The 14,179-nt window shown below is 41.4% G+C and overlaps 1 pseudogene; it reads right to left on the reverse strand.

Annotated features, from left to right (window-relative positions):
- LOC120534691 overlaps positions 1 to 11,019 on the reverse strand; it is a 59,151-nt pseudogene extending 48,132 nt beyond the window's left edge.
- Between the last annotated feature and the right edge of the window lie 3,160 nt (positions 11,020 to 14,179).

A 14,179-nucleotide genomic window follows, 5' to 3' on the forward strand; every position in this document is an offset into this window, starting at 1 on the left:
GTTAATAAAAAAAGTGAATACATTTTTTAAAATGTCCTATGCATGTCTGCAATGTTGTTCTAAACCAATTTCGAATAATCATTTAAGCCAATCTACTATTTTTGAACATGTATGTGAAGAAAACGGCAATACATATTCTACACTGAATTATGATATAAATTAGCTCTTTGAGGGCTGAATATGTTTTCCAAAAAAAATGATGGCTTCACACAGAAATCAACATAAAACGTCTGTTGCTGCATGCTGTGGCTGCCAGTTTGGTAAGAATGAGCAGCAGGCCTGCTGCCAGGCTGTCTTTGTGTGATTGGGACAACAGCAGCAGCCACAGTCGCAGTGCATTGCAATCTGATTTTTAAGTGGCATTCCTCCCTGGTGAACATTGCCAGTACCACAACTAGCTGGGGGCCGACCAGCTGAAGCTGGAACCTCACATTCGTTTTCAATCACTTATATCAAAATCTGAGTCTGACAAGTCACAGTCCAGTTCGGAGATAATAGGCAAGACGTCGTCCATGGAGTATTTTGCTTTTCGCATTTGCTTTGATCTCTCGCCAGATGTCAGTGCCATTTTTACCGCTGTGTGCGCCTTGCTACTCACATGAGCACATGGAATCTCGGTCAAGATAGATAGATAGATAGATAGATAGATATGAAAGGCACTATATGATAGATAGATAGATAGATAGGAAGGACACTATATAATAGATAGATAGATAGATAGATAGATAGATAGATAGATAGATAGATAGATAGATAGATAGATAGATAGATACTTTATTAATCCTAAAGGGGAAATTCACATAATCCAGCAGCAGTATACTGATACAAAGAAACAAGATTAAATAGTAATAAAAATGAAAAAAATTAAAATTAATGTTCGCATTTACTCCCCCGGGTGGAATTAAAGAGTCGCATAGTGTGGGGGAGGAACGATCTCCTCAGTCTGTCAGTGGAGCAGGACAGTGACAAAAGTCTGTCACTGAAGCTGCTCCTCTGCCTGGAGATGACACTGTTAAGTGGATGCAGTGGATTCTTCATGATTGACAGGAGTTTGCTTAGCGCCGTCGCTCTGCCACAGATGTCAAACTGTCCAACTTTAATCCTACAATGGAGCCTGCCTTCTTAACAAGTTTGTCCAGGCGTGAGGCGTCTTTCATCTTTATGCTGCCACCCCAGCACACCACCGCGTAGAAGAGGGCACTCGCCACAACCGTCTGGTAGAACATCTGCAGCATCTTACTGCAGATGTTGAAGGATGCCAACCTTCTCAGAAAGTATAGTCTGCTCTCACCTTTCTTACATAGAGCATCAGTATTGGCAGTCCAGTCCAATTTGTCATCCAGCTGCACTCCCAGATATTTATAGGTCTGCACCCTCTGCACACAGTCACCTCTGATGATCACAGGGTCCATGAAACCAATGAATCTAACTTTCCTTCTAGCAACGAGAGTCCAACATAATGGTTGGTTTTGTCACAGTTTATAGTTGATTACCATCATCAACTCCACCTTTTGACAAAAGTCAACATCAGCCCTATAAGAGTTAATTGTCTTACATACACAAAGTATGTATACCACATGTGCGCACAAAGTCCGTATACCCCTATCTCTAGGAGCATTTACAGGAATAACCATGACAATCTGGTCAATCAGCCCAAGTCTTCCCGGTATTTCGAGGTGTGTTTCCGACAGCCTGTCTGGTGCTGCCACCTGCTGCCGCTCAAGAAATCGCAACAACGTGGCTGTCGTTCCAAGACGAAGCGATGGGTGACACAAGTGTTTTCACGTTAACGAGTTATCAGATGCCGACTTGGACAGACGTCAGGAAGCTTGTGATCTGATGCCGCACCACTGTCCAACAAATGCTGAGAAGGAAAAGGTTATGTTCTCTGACGAATGTGCGATTTATCGCAGCTCCCGCAATCGAAACGTCTTTTTCTGGAGAAAAGAAAATCCACATTTCTTCGAAGAAATTGAGCATAACCCACCACACGTGATGATCTGGGCCGGAATGACAGCACAGCATTTGTTTGGCCCTTATTGTTTTGATCATTCTATTAACCAAATCAGTTATCTGGAAAGGCTGAATGGCTGGCTCATCCCGCAACTGAGAAACCAGGGCGTCCTTGACAGTGTTTGGTTTCAACAAGACGGGGCACCTGCCCATTTCGCAATCATCGTGCGTGATCGCCTAAACCAGTGCTTCTCAAATAGTGGGGCGCGCCCCTCCCCCCCCTGCGCGTTTGGGAACATGCTTTTTTATTTTTATTTTTAATTTTTTTTGAATTTAGAATGCACTTTAAATCTTTTCTGTTACATTTAATAAAGCTATTCTTTGTTGTAAATTGGTCCAATTTCTTTCTTTTTTTATTCTCTTATACGTTAATAAGGATACAGTGTTATGCAGAGGTGTACTTATAACAATTGTATAGACAAATGATACTATTTATAGTCGCGCGGGGGGCATGACAGAAAATAATTGAGAAGCACTGCCCTAAACGAAGTTTTTGGGAATCGTTGGATCGGACGAGGGTCAAACAACAATCCCGCTCCTCTTCCGTGGTCTCCGAGAAGCCCTGATCTCACAACTCCAGATAATGCACTCTGGGGGTTTATCAAAGAAGACGTGCGGAAGCGCCGTTATTCATCGAACGATGAACTGAAACATGCGGTTCGCGCAGCGTTCCAGAAAGTCACCCCGCAAATGTTGCAGAACATGAGCAGGAGAACCTGGCGGCGCATTCGGCTATGCAGAGATCATGGAGGGACCCATACAGATGTTTTGGATTCCTAAGAGGTAACCTTTAGCTGTCAAAATCCTCCAAAAGATAGGGGTATACGGACTTTGTGCACACCCTGTAGAACTTCTCTAGTTTTTGTCACTTATTATAAACGATGGGCCATCAAAAGAAAAAAAAAAAATACTAAAAAAAAACCACAATTTATATAGCACCCTGACCAAAATATAGAAAGAACAAAAGGACCTATATAACATTGGCTACAAATAATATCTTCACTAAATAAAGATAAATACAGGATATACAAAACATTCAAACAGAATAAAACAGAATAATGCAGACTAAAATACAACAAAAAAATCTTGAACAAATAACATAAATTATAATAAAAATGCAAACCCTGAGTACCTGGACAGACAAAGGGGGTAAACTGAAAGAAGGGGGAGAATGTCAGGTCTGTTTAATGTCTCTCTGAACAAATGAGTTAAAACAAATGAATGGAGTCAGCTGATCTCATTCATTTCAGGAGGTCAGTCCACAGTCAGGGCGCTATATACAGCTGAAGGCCCTGCTGTCACCCACAGAGTGCAGGTTAGTGTGGGGCACAGAATGAGAGGAAATTAGTGGGCAGGTCAAGAACAGAATTTGATATTCAGTCCTGTAAGACACAGGGAACCGTGAAGGTGCAGCAGGATGGCTGTGATGTGCTCGCTGTTTCCAGTCTGTGTCAGGACTTGCAGTTGAGTTTTGAATCAGCTGGAGCTGTGATATAAGATTGTATTATTATTAATTGAGATAACTTAATTATTATATTATAAATTAAGGCATGAGAGTTGCCCTGGACAGGACATAACCTACATAGCGTCTGACAATGGGTCCAAGGATTTCATCCTGATACCTAATGGCAGTCAAGGTGCCGTTGTCTAGCCTGTAAAGTTCTGTGAGTCCCTCCATGCATATGCATCCCCTGACCATCACTGACCCACCACCAAACCGGTCATGCTGAATGATGTTACGGGCAGCATAACGTTCTCCACTGCTTCTCCAGACCCTTTCACATTTGCCACATGTGTTGAGGGTGAACCTGCTCTCATCTGTGAAAAGCACCAGTGGTGGACCTGCCAATCTTAGTATTCTATGGTAAATGCCAATCAAGCTTCATGGGGCCTACTAGAAGTCATCGAGCCCTCAGGGCACCCTCATGAAGTCTGTTCATTTTTGTCAGAGGTCAGAGACATTCACACCAGTGGTCTGCCTGCTGGAGGTCATTTTGTATGCTCTGCCAGTGCTCATTCTGTTTCTCCTGTCCTGCTGATGGGTTAAGGACCTTCTCTGGCCCTGTCCAGCTCTCTTAGAGTAACTGCCTGTCTCCTGGAATCTCCTCAATGCCTTTGAGATTGTGCTGGGAGACGTAAACCTTCTGGCAATGGCACGTATTGATGTGCCATCATGGAGAAGTTGACTACCTGTGCCACCTCTGTAGGGTATGGCCTCATGCTACCAGTAGTGACACTGACCATAGCCAAATGGAAAACGAGTGACAAAACAGAGGAGGAGGGAAAAATGTCAGTGGCCTCCCTCCACTTGTTAAACCATTCATTCCTGTTTTGGGGGTCATCTCACTGTTGCCCCTCTAGTGCACCAAAGCAGCTGAAACTGATGAACAAGCCCCTCTGCTACTTCACTGACCAGATCAATAGCCCACAAGTGTCATTGACTCGATGCTGTACTCAGATTAAAAAAGGTTCCTTTAATCTTTTTGAGTAGTGTATTTTAATGTAATATTGTAGTTTTATAAGGCACTACACAAATTACTGAAATCCACTCAATGATAGTTTTAGATAGCCTCACACTTCAGTCCTTCACAAATGCAGTAGTTTACAAACATCAAATTTTCATTTCTCTTTGAGAAGCATGAAAAATAATTGTGTTGAATCTCAACTTACGATTACGTTTTTACTACGTATGTCTATTGAGGGACATTTTTTAAAAAAAATTAGAAGGTCACTCTATTTTAACAAGCAATGTACAGTAAATAACCTGTTTACTCTTCACCCTCAGATCACATTCTATTTGTTTATCAAGCAGAACTGAATATTTTCATTGTCTACACAATACTGTAATAATTGTACAGTTCACACAGTGAGACACACAAACACACTCACTAAGCATACACACTACTGGTGCTGCCATTGGTTTTCCTGTGGATGTACATGTTGGGGTCTTTGTCAAATGTCGTCACAGTAGCATATGAGGTGTCACCAATGGTTTACCTGCTCCTCTCCTTCTCCCTGTTCCAGTCTTGGTTCAAGTTTGTTGAGATGACAAAAGTATTTTTTTCTGAGATGTTCAGTATGTTGAAAAAATTGCCTGTGGCCAAAATAATGTTTTGTCTAAATTCTCTGCTCTTCATTTTGTAGCATTATAGTCCATTATCATTTCTGGCCATGGCATCTCCTATCTCTGTGCAGATCACATTGTGCACCAAGGATGTGTCATTTGTTTAGACAAACGTGAAGGTCTTCACTGGCCTGTTCTGTGTAGCCAACAGTTGAGATGGGAGCTCTGGCTTATTTTTCCTTATTGTGCTAAGCATTGTTACCTTCCACTTGAGGAGCTCCTGTCCCAGTTTGTGTTAAAGTAAGTTATTACATATAGCATTGTGGCCATGCAGCCTATGTCATGTCCAGGGCAACCCTCATGCCTTAATTTCTCACAGGAGTTTCTCCATCTGACTTCCCCTTGTTAATGAAATGACATCCTCTGCTCTTCTGTATCTCTATGCTTCCCCTTGAGCAAGTTACTCATAGCTTTGGACTGGCTTATCTTTTTATGAAGATGATGCTTAGATCTATTTCAGTGTTAAAAGTGACACTTCATCACAGCTTTCTCAGCTCACAACTTGCCTCATTGAAATTAAATTAAAATTAAAACCCGAACAGAGCAAAACTTTTAAAAATTAAATTGGAACATAACTGAACTCCTGCAAAGTGGCACTAAAGTGCAACTTAAGAAAACAAACTCCTCTTCAGCCATTCTGGGTGATGATCTCATCAGACCTTCTTTTACTGCAAAGAATCTCCGTGTCACGTTGATTCCTCCTTTTCTTATTTCACCCACGTAAGCCACATTAAGAAACTTCCACCTGTGTCACATTCCTTATGTTTGCTCATTCCTCTCCTTTTCTAATGCTGAGAAACTTGTCCCTGCTTTTATCACATCCCACATTGATTATTGTAAGTCACTACTGGCAGTGCCACTTCTAATCTTATTTCACAGCTCCAGCGGATTCAAAACTCAACTGCAACAGTCCTGACACGAACCACCAACAGCGAGCACATCACAGCCATCCTGCTGCACCTTCACTGCTCCCTGTGACTTACAGGACTGAATATCAAATTCTGTTCTTGACCTGCCCTGTAAGGTCCTCTCATTCTGTGCCCCTCACTAACCTGCACTCTGTGGGTGACAGCAGGGCCTTCAGGTGTATATAGCGCCCTGACTGTGGAATGACCTCCTGAAATGAATGAGATCAGCTGACTCCATTCATTTGTTTTTAACTCTTTTGTTTAGGAAGACATTAAACAGACCTGACATTCTGCCCCTTCATTCAGTTTACCCCCTTTATCTGTCCAGGTACTCAGGGTTTGAAGTTTTGCCACAATTTATGTCATTTGTTCAATACTTTTTTGTAGTATTATATGTTGTATTTTAGTCTGCATTATTGTCTTTTATTCTGTTTGAATGTTTTGTATATCCTGTATTTATCTTTATTTAGTGAAGATATTATTTGTAGCCAATGTTATATCGGTCCTGTGGTTCTTTCTGAATTTTGGGCATAGGAAGGGTGCTATATAAATAAATTGTGTTATTAGTATTTTTATTTTTTTTTCTTTTGATGGCCCATCATTTATAATAATAAGTGACAAAAACTAGAGTAGTTATATATAATGCAATTAATAAATAGCATAATTCAGTGTAGAATAGCCTACGTATTGCCGTTTTCTTCACATACATTTTTAAAAATATCAGATTGGCTTAAATGTTTATTCTACATTGGTTTAGAACAATATTACACACATGCATAGTACATTTTAAAAAACGTAATCACTTTTATTAACGTTTTACTAAACTCTGATGTGGTGTAAACATTATACTTATATTGCATATTTTGTTTCATGAATGTAACCGAAAAACTGTTTTCAATTAACACAGATCTTGATGATTTTAATTTTGTCGACATGTTAAATGGTTCTCACAGACCCGAACAGAACGTAAAAGTTAATATTAATATTTCAAAGAAATGATCCGTATTGTTTAGTCTGATGTATGACACGACGTGATGGCAGAAACCCTCTGAACTTCACAATGATGCTTATTATTATTTGGTTTAATGTACTTTTCTCCCTTCTTATTTTTATCGCTTAATTTCTCAACTGGTCCTTCACCCGACGTTACTTTCCGGGCTTTGCCAAGACCTGCCGAAAACTTCCATCCATCCATCCATTGTCTAACCCGCTGAATCCGAATACAGGGTCACGGGGGTCTGCTGGAGCCAATCCCAGTCAACACAGGGCACAAGGCAGGAACCAATCCTGGGGAGGGTGCCAACCCACCGCAGGACACACACACACCAAGCACACACTAGGGGCAATTTAGAATCACCAATCCACCTAACCTGCATGTCTTTGGATTGTGGGAGGAAACCGGAGCACCCGGAGGAAACCCACGCAGACACGGGGAGAACATGCAAACTCCACGCACGGAGGACCCGGGAAGCGAACGCCGAAAACTTCCAAAAGTAATATTTACGAAGTCAGTCCTGAAACGCCCAGAAACGTCAATTCCGGGTCTACAACCATAGATACAGAATTACTAGACGCCGCATGACCAGTCGCATCGTACGTCAACGTCGCCGCCATATTGCGAGTGGCACTGCTGTGGAGTGAAGTAATAAATAATGCGCTGCTTGGGATTGTAGAAATCGCTGTACGCTCCGAACCAGATCCCAGAGGATTACCTTTTAATAGGTAAGGCTGAACAACTGGCAGTAACAGGGCAAAATTCAAAATTGGTATGCCAGTTTGAAAAGATAAGTTTTGAGGGCAGTTTTAAAATGTGTTATTGAGTCGAGCTGACGAATTTTAGCCGGAAGAGGATTCCCGAGTTGAGGAGCACTAAGAGAGACGCTTGAGCTCCCATAGCACAGAGTCTGATGTGTGGTACAGAAAGTCGAGCTGCAGATGAGGATCTGAGTGAGCGAGAGAAGTGCAAGTCTGGAGGAGATTAGTGAGGTTGTGGAGAGCTTTAAATGTCCAGAGCAGTATTTAGTATTGTATTCTGTAGTGAACAGGGAGCCAGTGAAGTTGAGAGAGAAGGTGTAATATGTTCAGTTGATTTAGAACAGTAGGTTATTATCCTGGCAGCAGAATTTTGAATAAAATACAAGCGATGGATATGTTTTTGTGTGATGCCAGATAGAATAGCATTACAGTAATCTATACGTGAGGTGACTCGGGCATTAACCAATACTTGTGTTGCGTAAGAACAGAACGAAGTCTAGAAATGTTTCGGAGATGGAAGAAGGCAGTCCGAGGAATGTTACTTATATGGGAGGAATTTTTTAAATTATAATAATTATAATAATTATTATTTAGTAATTGCCATTATTGGTGTATAAATGGATATAAATAATTGCATGTAAACGATTCACCAAAATCTGTTTTATGTAAACGATACTGTTTTAAACGTTATTGTTTTTTCATCCACGTCTATCTGTATTACACTGAAAAAAGTATAACATTGATGTTGTTCATTCAACATAAATTTTCTCTTTCTAGCAACTTAAGATTAGTCATTTAGTGTTGTAGCTTGAAATATTTGTTATCAGATCTCAATCAAAGTAAAAAAAAATTGTTTGTACCAAAGTAAGTTATGGTGGAGGGAATAAACGTAAAAATCCTGTTTCAGTTAACCTAATATTGCTCGTGCGCTGTGTGGGACGGCCGTTTGTATTTTCTTCAGGTCTAACTTTCCAGCGTGCTGGCTTTCCAACTGCCAAAAAAGAAGAACACTTCCCCGAGTGGACGTGGCTATACAGGTCTGGTCATTTTCAGCAGCAGACTTATAATGGAGGATTTCTGGTAAGTTACCTTGTTTTTCAACTGTTAATTTTAAGTATACAAACTCGTAATAAAACATACTTCAAGAAAGATGTAGAAATGTTTAATAATTGTTTGTTGTATATTTAAGATTTACACTGCAAAATGCTTGAATATTTGCATTAGATTTTTAAAATAAATTTAAAAAGTACAGCATTTGAATGTGTTATGTTCAGAACATTTCTAATAGCATAAAAACAGGTTACGACACATAAGCCTATTTAAATTGTAACAACTTAAAAACTAGATTTACTTCAGTAAACAAGTGAATTTTACCTAATCACTCTAAATGATTTGTCTCAACTTAAAAATTGTGGGTTCAATAAGATCAAAAGAATTATATTGGTTAAGATTGAAAATATTAGTTGTGAATCATTACCTTAACTATTTTAAGTTGAATGAAGGTTATTATTTTTTTCAGTGTAGTTTAAATGGCACTTTTGCCACTCGCAATAGGGCGGACACGCTTACGTATCGTGTCGACGGGGCAACGATGAATGCGGCGTCTATCTACGTCTGTGTCTACAACTGCGGTGACGTATGGCGCTGTGGCTCTGAAAGTGGACAGTATTGGCAGCTTCACTTGCGCCCTTGAGGGTTTGCCTTGACCTCAGTTAACCATCACATATCGCTGTTCATTCTGGGATTGGGGCTTCAAAGCTTCGAATCTTTTCCGGCACAAACTGAAAGAAAGCATCAAGGCTTCACGAGGCTTTATTTCCCCTATACTACCGATAAGCTGAGACAGCTGACCTAATAACCACGCCGTCCACAAAGCGTGCACATTGCCGACGGGCACGACTGCGTGAGCCATGGCGCATACGTAAAATCAAAAGGCAAAGTTAGCGAGTTGAGAAGTAATGTTGACTTTTGACCCATTGTCAATAATACGAAATAAAAAAGAATAATCCATTAAGCCATAAATTACATATTTGTGGTCTAATTGCATTTGGAGAGATCGCGAGCCACGTCATTTTTGTTGGTTGTTCTTTATTTTCACGAAGGAAAACTCTTTGATTTCTTTTCGTGCGCGCTAAGTAAGAAAATCAGCAGCCGCCTCACGTTTCTCTCCAAACTCCAACGGAAATTTTACGTGACGGGTTCCGAAGGCGCGTGCACGCACCACCGACAGGCTGGCAAGAGAGAAACACGGGAGGCTTGGTCAGTCTGGGTGACGTGCACAAGGTTAGGATTACGGGTTGACAGGGGGCGAATAAAAACGGCAGTGGGTGGGCACAATTTCGGTCACTAGCGAAGCTAAGAAGGCACCGCGGATTAAAGAGAAAGAAAAGAAACCCCGAAAATGCAGCGAACTTAAATCTTTAAGAAAGATGACAGCGCTATTAGCCGCAGATGTGCAGCCATCATGCAGAAAATCACGAAATAGAAAAGAACAGAAGCAGCGCGAAGTGTGCGGACATTTATAAAGTTAGAAACGGGGAAGTGAGGAGCAGAGCGGACACACCGATGAGGGTTTCTAACGACTGGCTGCCCAGTCCTCACTTCTTCTCGTTTATGGCGCAAATACGTACCTGCCTGCGTGTCTCAATCCGCGTCTTCCACTCGACTGACCAGCATATCTGTGTGACCCTGCTGATGGTCTCTCTCTACGTGATCTGCGGTTGTCACAAATCAGCCTGACGGATTTAACCAGCTGAACGGATCGAATCAGCGCTTCTCTCCAAGAGGCTTCGTTCTCATCCTCCACCTGTCTCTGTCTGTCACTCGGTAGCTGTACTGTCACTTCAAGTGTCCTAAGCAGAAAACTCACAATATTAAAATAAAGGGAAAAAAAAAGAAAAACGTAAGTCCAGGGGAGAATAATAGCATAATAATACAAAATTATCCATCCATTTATTAAATATATCTGGTTTTGCTGGGCAGCTGGAGACAATTTTAGGAATCATTGAGCACAGATTAGGAACAACACTTAGACACATACACAAGCCACATTAACAATTCACCAGTCCTGAATATCTTTAGACTAAAGGAGAAAACGTATCTATCTGGAGGAAACCAACAAATTACATGAGGAGAACAAACTCCAGGAAGAGAGAGCTCCAATCCCAGTCTCGTTGTTGTGAGGTTAAATTGCCTTGCCCTTATCCAGATGTATAAATATTCACATATACATGAGCATAACTGTACAATTAACTATAGATAAGCATATATGAAAAAATAAAAGACAAAACAGCCCTCTGGGGGCACTCGGGGACAACTACAAGGCTGTTCTTTAGAACTACATCCCCCATACAACCCTGCAGGTGTCCAAACTGGGATCATTGCAGAGAAGCACTGCCACCCAAGGTACTGTAAGATAATTTGTATTTAGTAGGTGAACTCCGCCAGTCCATCCATTAGGCGTTGTCTCAAACTGGGATCAGAATTAGACATCATCAGGGCCTGGATGTATCTCCATCAATGCTGCCCTTCTGTTATGGTCTCTCAGGTGGGTAAAATATTAATCTTCATCCCAATCGAAATGCCTCTCTATCTGTTATGTCATCTACAATAGATTATAGATTGACCGATATTTTATAGCACATTCACACACACACACACATTACAATATACAGGTTATCCGTTTTAGTACAGAAATACTAAGATGGAGACAAATAACATTAAAAACAAATCCACTTTTCTTGTTTTGATGTCAGCTGATCTTCAGCCTTCAGTAATGTTTGCCAGTCCTCTAAAAGTGATCATTCATTCCTTGATTCCAAAATAAGAAAAAGCTATAAATAAACATGGACTCCCTTCTCTGCTAACCCAGTCAGACATTTCTTAGCGGCCCAGTGGCCCCTCACCACCTGTCGACAGTTACCACTCTTGGAGTACGTTGGCATCTGTTAACTGCAGCCTGTTAATGGCCCCCTTGAGCTGCTCCATCTGTCTCACTTTATTTCTCCATCTCTTTCTGTCTGTCAGTCCATTTCAGTTGTTTTAGGTGTGTCTATTTATGGCCTTAGTCATCAAAGTTTTATGGTATATAAAGTATAAAATAATGTAAAGTTAAATGAAATTCATAGGTGGCAGAAACACATTCCTAACCTTTGGCTTCAAGCCCCCATGAGAATCGTTGTACAGTCGAATGCCAGAAGATTCTGGGTGTGTTGCCCTTGGACAGAAGATGCTGTGTCGGCAGTGGAGGAGCTGCAGTGAGAACCCCAAGTATTAATGGAAGAGAGAGAACTGAAATCTTCCAGCAAGAAAATGAGAGACTGTCAGGTTTGGCTCAGGGTGCGTTGATGGAACCTTGTAAAGAGAAAGTGGTTTCTGTTCGGAAAGATAATAAATGTGCAAATTTTTGTGGACAAGCAAATCCTAATTCTTTATTGCTGTATGAAAGGAGGGATGAAATTGAAAATGTCATGAGTGCTTGTCTGATGACCCTTCAGAACAAGCAGATTTCATTTATGAACAATTTTAGAAAGACTGACACATGGAAAGATAAAATATGGGAAAGGTGCTATATAAATAAAATGCATTTTTATTATTATGATTATTATTATTATATCACTGTTGTGTAGAATGTAATAATCTGTGAAAAAAATTTGCAATATTGTAAATGTTTTTTGGGATTTCACTTTTGTTTGCAAAGTTACAGAAATGTTTTTTTTCACTGTAGACAATTGGAGAGGGAATCACTAAACGAATATTTTCATGGATTAATGTCATTATTGGAGGCAGTAATTCAATGTAAACTGGGCTTGCTGTTGATAAAGATGCCGTGTTAAAGGTTCATGCATTCAGTCATTTTCCACCTCTTATCCAAAGCTGGGTTGCGGGAGTAACAGTTTCAGCAGTGAAGCCCAAAAGTACTTTTTCCCCAGCCACACTTGCCAACTCATACTTTGGGATCCCAAGTTGTTCTCACGCCATTTGGGAGTTATAATCTTCACAGCATGCCCTGAGTCTTCCCTGGGGTCGTATTCCAGCTGGTTGTGCCCATAAAATCTCCAGAGGGAGGCATACAGGATGCATCCATATCAGATGCCCGAACCACCTCAAATGGCTCGTTTCGATGCAGAGAGTCAGCAGCTTTACTCCGAGCCTCTCTCAGATGTCACTACTTCTCACCCTATCTTTAAAGGAGAGCCCAGCCACCCTTTGCAAAAAGCTAGTTTTGGCCACTTGCACCCGCAATCTCATTCTTTTGTTCATTACCCAAAGCTCATGACCACGGGTGAGGGTAGGGACATAGATTAACTGGTTAAATTGACTTTGCCTTTTGACTCAACTCCTTCTTGAGCATTAAAGATCAGTAGAGTGACCATATAACTGCACTCGCCGCCCCAGTCCATCTGTTGATCTCTCACCATCCCTTTTTCTCTCACTTGTGGTATTTAAACTCCTCCATTTGAGGCAGTAACTCATCTCCCACTCAAAAAGGATAGACCACCTTCTTTCTATTGAGGACCATGTCCTCAGATTTGGAGGTGCTGATACTTATCCCTTCTGCTTCACACTTGGTCGCAAAACTATGCCAATGCGTGTTGGAGTTCAAAGTCTGATAATGCCAACAGGACCACATCTTTTGCAAAATGCAGTGATGCAATTCTAAGGGCACCGAACTGGACCCGCTCCCCACTCTGGTTGTTCCTTTGTGTCCTGGCCATAAAAAATACAAACAGGATTGGAGACAAAGCACAGGTCTGGTGGAGTCCCACACCCACTGCAAATGGTGCTGATGTTTTTCCGAGTATGTGGACAAAGATCTCACTCTGATTATACAAGGGCCGAATAGCCCTTATTAGGGGCCCCAGAACCCTATATTCTCCAAGCAGCCCCTACAGAATCCCTTGAGGAGTGCGGTTATATGCCTTCTCTAAGTCAACAAAACACATATAGACTGAATGGGTGTACTCCCATGCCCTCTTCAGGAACCCCAATGATGGTAAAGAGCTGGCCCGCTGTTCCACATTGCTCATTGTGGGTCTGAGGGTCCACGGCTGATCGGAGTCTATAGATCTCTGGCAGATGATTTTCCAAGGTGGCTGAGGAGTGTGATTCCCTTATAGTTGGAGCACACCCTCTTGTGTCCCGTTTTAAAAATGGGGACCACAATCCTGGTCTGCCACTCTAGAGTCATGCCTGGACAAACTTGTTAAGAAGGCAGGCTCTATTGTTGGAGTAAAGTTGGACAGTTTAACATCTGTGGCAGAGCGACGGGCATTAAGCAAACTCCTGTCTATCATGAAGAATCCACTGCATCCACTGAACAGTATCATCTCCAGGCAGAGGAGTAGCTTCAGTGACAGACTTTTGTCACCGTCCTGCT

This window comes from Polypterus senegalus, chromosome 8 (assembly GCF_016835505.1).
Source record: "Polypterus senegalus isolate Bchr_013 chromosome 8, ASM1683550v1, whole genome shotgun sequence".
Lineage (NCBI taxonomy): Eukaryota > Metazoa > Chordata > Cladistia > Polypteriformes > Polypteridae > Polypterus > Polypterus senegalus.